Here is a 6705-nt window from a genome sequence, read left to right as displayed (position 1 = left end):
GAGAGCCGATTAGGCTCATCAACGTGTACGCTCCCCCTATGAAGGCTGAGCGCCTGGAACTATTCCAGACCCTGCGGACCCAGCTCGCCACCACTAGGGCAGTGGTGATGGCCGGGGACTTCAACTGCCCCATCGAAGAGGATGGACGAAGTTCCGGCACTTCAATCAAGCTGGATGTCAGTTCCAAACTGCTTATCGAGATGGTAACCGAAGCATCCTTGCAGGACGTTGTGGGCTCCATGGGGATCGGCTCTGTGAACTATTCATGGAGCCGACCCGATGGCTCACTTCGTTCTCGGATTGACTTTGTGTTCACCTCCCGGGCAGTCAAGCAGCATGGGCACTCCATGATCCCCTGCTTCTTCTCTGACCACAGGGCCATTCTCTTCCAGGGTGCCATCGGCCACGGTTTTCCTCCCGGCCCTGGCTCCTGGAAGCTGAATTGTGCCCTGCTGGAAAGAGAGGAGGTACTGGCGGAACTTAGAGACGCCTATATTGTTTGGAGGAATGATAAAGTTTTCTTTGACAAAACCTGTGACTGGTGGGAATATGTTAAAGTTGAATTTCGTTGTTTCTTTCAGGCAAAAAGTCGTCAACAGGCGTGTGAGAGGAAGAGAGACTTCAGAGAGATGCAGCGTCAGCTGCGATCCCTGCAAGACCTCCTTCAATGCGGCTGGGACGTCAGGAAGGAGCTGGAGGAAGCCAAAAAGGGCCTGAAAAGGCACTTTGAGGAGGAATCCAAGCGAATTATCTTTCGTTCCAAGGTGGAGAACCTGGAGAAGGGTGAGAAATGTAACTCGTTCTTTTTCAGGAAACTCCATGCCGGCCACACGCCCCTGAAGGAACTCCGAGATGAGACCGGAAACATGCATTCTGGGAAGAAGGAGGTGATGGGAGTCGTCACAGACTACTACCGAAGCCTCTACTCCCGGAAAACCACTGACCCCGAAGCCGCCGATAAATTCCTGTCAGGTATCACTAATCATCTTGATCCTGCAGGTACGGAGGCTATGGACGTACCCCTGACGGTGGAGGAACTGCTCTCTGCCGCTAAATCCTTCAGACCCGGCAGGACCCCGGGCAGTGATGGTCTCCCAGCAGAGCTCTATGTAGCGCTGGGGGACTTGATCTGTCCGGACCTGCTGGAGCTCTATGAGGAGATGGTGGTGGAGGGTAGAATGCCACCGTCCTTGAGAGAAGGCATGATCACGATCCTGTATAAGCGGAAGGGGGAGAGATGTGACCTGAAAAACTGGCGTCCCATCTCTCTCCTGAACGTGGACTACAAGATCCTCGCCAAAGTATTGACCAACAGACTGAAGGTTGTCATCGGACAGATCATCGGATCGGACCAAACCTGCGGCATTCCTGGCCGTAGGGTGGCCGACAGTCTTGCCCTGGTGAGGGACACGGTGCATTACATGCAAAGCCGCCGTACACACGCGGCCCTGGTCAGTCTGGATCAGGAGAAGGCTTTTGACCGGGTCTCTCACGAATTCATGGGTAAGGCTCTGCGTAGGCTGCGGCTTGGCAGGTTGTTCTGTTTGTATGTTAACCTGATGTATTGCGACATTTACAGCTCGGTGCTGGTGAACGGCTGGAAGACTGACCCCTTTCCTGTATCGTCGGGGGTTAGACAAGGCTGTCCTCTTTCACCTCTCCTTTTTGTTTGTGTTATAGAGCTCTTCGCAGAGGCTATCCGGCAGAATGGAGAGATCAGAGGGATCACCGCACCAGGTCCAGGACACTTCGAGGTCAAATGCTCGCTGTACATGGACGACGTGACCGTCTTCTGCGCTGACCAGAGTTCGGTGACTGCACTCGTCCAGACCTGTGAGGAGTTCGGACGCGCTTCAGGGGCAAAAGTCAACTGCGGGAAGTCGGAAGCCATGCTCTTCGGAAAGTGGTACCTGCCTTCTCCTGCCTCCTTCCCGTTTACTATCAAGCCGGACTTCATCAAAATTCTGGGAGTCTGGTTCGGTAAGGAAGGTGCAGCCCTAAAGTCGTGGGAAGAACGCTTGGCCAAAGTCAACCAAAGGATCGGACTGTGGAGCCTCAGACAACTCACTATTGAGGGCAAAGCAATGGTCCTGCGTAACGAAGTCTTGCCTGTGCTACAATACACTGCACAGGCATGGCCCCCTCTTGCCACCGTCTCGAGGGCCATTACCAGGACTGTGTTTCGCTTCATCTGGGGCTCGAAAATGGACAGAGTAAAGCGGACTGTTATGTACAAGGAGCCCCGCAAAGGTGGGAAGGGTATACCCGACATTCCCACTCTGCTGCGGATCGCTTTTGTATGTGACTGTGTTCGTAGGACTCTGAGGACAGCAAACGGCTCTGCGGGCAAGGCCATGTCCCGCTACTTCCTCCTTCCCCTCTGGCGAGGTTTTGGCTGGGACAAGTGGGACAGCTCCTTCCCTTACAACTGGCACGCTCCCTGGTTCTACGGAGATGTCGTCCGGTTTGTGAGGGAGCATCAACTGGAGGGTCTTAAGCCCGACTTGTGGAAACCTAAGACGATCCACAAGCACATCAGAGCAAAGGACTCACTGGAGTCTGTTCCAGGGCTTCATGCCGACACGTTGGAGACTGTTTGGACTAACGTGTCATCTGGCAGGTTGACCAACGGGCACAAGGACATTTCATGGATGGCCATCCAGGGAGGACTGCCTCTTAGGTCATTCATGCATGCCCGCAACCTGTGCAAGACCCGGTACTGCCCCAGGTGCCCCTTCACGGAGGAAACATCTTTGCACATTTTCTGGCAGTGCCCCTTTGCACAGGGTCTGTTGAAAGCCTTGGAACATGAACTCAAGGACTCAGTACCCAGGAACAGACTGTCGTACCGCTCGGTACTTTATGGACTATTTCCTGGGAATACCACGGATGGAGCAATCCAGGAAGCCTGGCGCCTTATGAACTGCTTTAAGGACGCTATATGGTTCGCCAGGAACCGTCTGATTTTGCGGAGAGAGAGTGTGTCCGTCCAGGACTGCCGCAGGCTGATCCACAGCCTGCTCAGAGACTATTCCACCTGGGACAGCCCGGACGTCGATGAGGAAGAGGACTGATACTCCCCTTCCCCCCACTCTCCCTTCTTGTGTGTTGTCTTTCAATAAAGCTTCGGGCCTGTGATTTCCCCCTTCCCTATCCCCTCCTACCCACTCCCCTATCCCATCACTTGTCTGTAATGCTTTGTTGTTTGGCTTTAGTGAATGCAAGAATGTTAGTGTAGCATGTGGTGTAATGTATAGCATAGGCTAGCCTGTACTGTGTATTATACTGTCATGTTATGTTTGACGACTGTTATTATTTATTATTTGCTGCTTCATGGCTTGCGCTGCGTCGCAGTAATGTTTGTATGATGACGATTGATTGTCAATAAAGCAATTTTCAATCAAAAAAATCTGTTCTTATCAGTTTAATATCTGATACGTCCCCTATCTGGGGACCATATATTAAATGGATTTTTAGAACAGGGAGATGGAAATAGAGCTTGCTCTGTCCACTCCACGCATTGACCTGGTATTGCAGTATTTCCAGGACCGGTGCACCCTTCCCTTATGTGTTGACTAAAATCAGATTCCAAAAGTGCTATTTGTGTTTGCTATTGTTTTTGTCTTTCTGATGGGATCTCCCCTTTTAATCCCATTATTTCAACACCTGTTGGACAATGCATTTGTACAGTCATGTGTGATAATGAGCTCATTTATTAAATGCAATTAATGAATACATTGCCACCTCTTGTTGTGTGTGTGTGTGTGTGTGTGTGTGTGTGTCTTCTGTGTTTCTGTGTTTCCGGCATTTCACATTGGAACAGCTCATTCACCTTCCTTGTCTTCTCTCCGCCCTCCCTCCTAGGTAAGTTAAAGAGCTGCACCTGAGCCAGCCACTGATTGATGCAGCACCACAGTCAAATAGTGGAGTGGAGTGGAGTAGGGGAACAGCAAACAGCCATTAAAGCAGCCAGCCGCCTACCCGCCACAATGGACCTACCTGTGTACACTAGATGGATGTGATGGAATGTACTGTCGTCCCTACATTTCAAGAAGAAGTAAGAATTGCAGTTGCAACAAACCCTTGCTTGCCTACAAAGAGAGCAGCAATTTGGATTTGTTACTTTGTTACCTGGAAGAATAACAAACTGTGCAAGGATGGAGGTTGTAGGAGCAAGGAGAAGTTGTCTGTAAAGTTGGTGGATGCTTATTTTCCATTTTGCAGTCCCTTGTCTCCCTCTTGTGGCCTCCTGGAGGCAAATAAATGTGCAAAAAAAAGACAGCCTGGCGGCCGGCTGTTGCAGTGTTGCCCTCTCAGGCAACACTGAGTGACTGACTGAGCCTCACCGTCTTATATAAAGTTCAGACGGAACTTTGCACGTGTCATAGTGGAGCCCTCAGGATTCCAGAGCCAGCTTTCTGACATCATAATGGGGCCTCAGAGATAGATAAAAGCCTGGGCCCAGGCAGTGTTGGTCAGTGCTGCTCAGCAGGCAGCACTGGACTGGATTAAAGCTGATACAAGGTGTGAAGGAACAAGGGGTGGCTGTGGGCATGCACTTGCTGCCGCTGCCAGTGTTTATCTGCATGGCAGGAGGGCATTTGGGCGTTGCCAGGAAGGCGTTTTTATGTAGATTCCTCCTCTTTCAGCACTGCATTGTGGTGCAAGCAAAAGAAGCAAATCCTGTGTAGCTTCCTCTCCGGCCTTTATTCACCTCCCTCCCGCTTAGTAGCTGTAAATGTGTGTGAGCCTGCAGGGCCCCATGGAATTGCCTAGGAGTAGGCTGAATCAATCGCTGCAAGGGGTGAACAGCAGTATGGGACAGGCTCGGGCAAGGCAAGGGCCGCTCGGGTTATCGCTTCTCGGCCTTTTGGCAAGATCAGGTGTAGTATTTCTGCATCTGGTTTTGTTGGGAGGTGTCCGGGGTACCCTGCTCCTTGGCCTTGGGGGATCGTCTCTTTTCACAGAGAGACTTCACCCCCTTGCTGCTATTTGGGGAGTGGGCTTAGCCCCCGGACAACGAGTTGCGATCGCGCCTTACCCAAGAGGTCAACCGGCCTTGAGGCGTTTTTCTAAGAGCGTTCCGAGGGCGTTTATCGGGCTTCGTAGGTGTCTGGGGTACCCTAATCCTTGGCCTTGGGGGAGGGTTCCACTTAATTGTGGAATCTGAGCCCTTGCTGCTATAAGGGACAGGCTTAGCCCCCAGGCACTGAAAATGCCATATACATTTGGATTTGCATCCGGGGACACCCGGTTGCGCCAGTCCGTCCGCATCGAGGTGGAAGAAGGCCATCGCCAGCGGAAGAACCTTCGCTTCATTGTGGAGGTGATTCTGCTGGACTTCCTGGGGCTCAAGCGGGCGGACATCCTGTGTCTCAACGACCAGGAAAGCCGCGGTCGGTACACCGTATCCTTTACGGCCGCGGCATGTTGCGACAACATGCACAAAAGATTGTCTGATGCGGACCAGAGTGAGGAGCGGCTAAATGGACTGAACTTTTTATTCCTCTACGGGGAGGAAGAAGTCCCGCTCGTGATGTGCATGTTCAGTCCATTTGTCTCAGAGTGTGACATTGAAACCTTCCTCAGTCGTTACTGCAGGGAGGTCCGCTTCTCACATAAAATCTTGAACACCCAGAGCTTCTGGAATGGCAAAAGAAAATATTGGGTGAAGTTCCGCCAGGATCCCAATGGCATTGGAGGCTTACATCACCCACCCCAGAACTTTGCCATTGGGAAGAATCGAGGATTCCTATTTTACCCCCAGATGCCAATAGCCTGCCGGAACTGCTTGAGATATGGCCACACCAGAGAACATTGTGACCGGCCCCATGTGGTGCAGTGTAACAGGTGTGGCCAGGTTGGACACGTAGCGGCAAAATGCAGTTCCGAGGTGTTGTGCAATCTGTGCGGCATGACTGGGCATGCTTTTAAAGATTGCCCCCGCAGAGCGAAATCTGGGCCACCCAGACCAGGGCCAGAGCGGCAGTTTGCAACATGTGCAGACGCCGCTGGTAATGCCCCAAAACGAGCATTGACGACTGAGGGGTCCAGGCCAAAGTCCTTCACAGCTCCATCGGGGGGCCCACCGATGTCAGCCTCGAGGGACGGCCATAGGGATTCCACCGGGTCCAGGCAGAGCAGGAGGAATTCTGACTCTGCTGGACATAAGTTGACCGGCACCTCTGCAAACAGGTCCTCTGCTCCGCCTGCAGTGGACCCTGTTGAGGCAGTGGTTAGCGACAGGCGTCGTGGCTCCGTAGGTTCTGCAGTAGGACCTGACGCCTGTCCCAAGAGTGTGGGCATGGAGCGGAGACACTCTGTGTCAGACGAGGGCTCCATTAAGAAAACCCTAAAATATGCTGGATTGGAGCCTCGTTTTGACCATTTCCGGTCAACGGGGGGGTCGGAGCAAAGTTCCTCCACTGCGGTTGTGGAGGGGCTTGCGATGAAGGCTCCCCGTAAGCAGGCAAAGGTTGCCAAGAGTGATGGGACCTCACAGGCCCCTGTGCAGCTGCCCAGGAAGGACATCAGCGATATCTTCAGCCAGGGGCCAGAGATGGGTGAGAGCGACTTCGAGGAGATGGATAGGAGCCATTCTGCAAAGAGACAGCGAGAGGAAGAGGAGTCCGGAGTTCGGAGGAAAGCTGCCTATCGGAGTTCGGATGAGAGCAGTGTGGGGGTTGGAGCCGCCCACGTATCTGG

The 6705-nt window shown here is 52.7% G+C and overlaps 1 non-coding gene across 1 annotated transcript; it reads left to right on the top strand.

Moving 5' to 3' along the window:
- Window positions 1-3373: 3373 nt before the first annotated feature.
- Window positions 3374-3562, top strand: LOC142731492 (U2 spliceosomal RNA). Its single transcript, XR_012878958.1, has one exon. It is a non-coding gene; the product is annotated as a U2 spliceosomal RNA (small nuclear RNA).
- Window positions 3563-6705: the final 3143 nt, after the last annotated feature.

The sequence above is a fragment of the Rhinoderma darwinii genome, unplaced genomic scaffold, assembly GCF_050947455.1.
Source record: "Rhinoderma darwinii isolate aRhiDar2 unplaced genomic scaffold, aRhiDar2.hap1 Scaffold_805, whole genome shotgun sequence".
NCBI classification, from domain to species: domain Eukaryota; kingdom Metazoa; phylum Chordata; class Amphibia; order Anura; family Rhinodermatidae; genus Rhinoderma; species Rhinoderma darwinii.
Note: the sequence above shows the minus strand (reverse complement) of the source record. Positions and strands in the feature narration are given on the sequence as shown.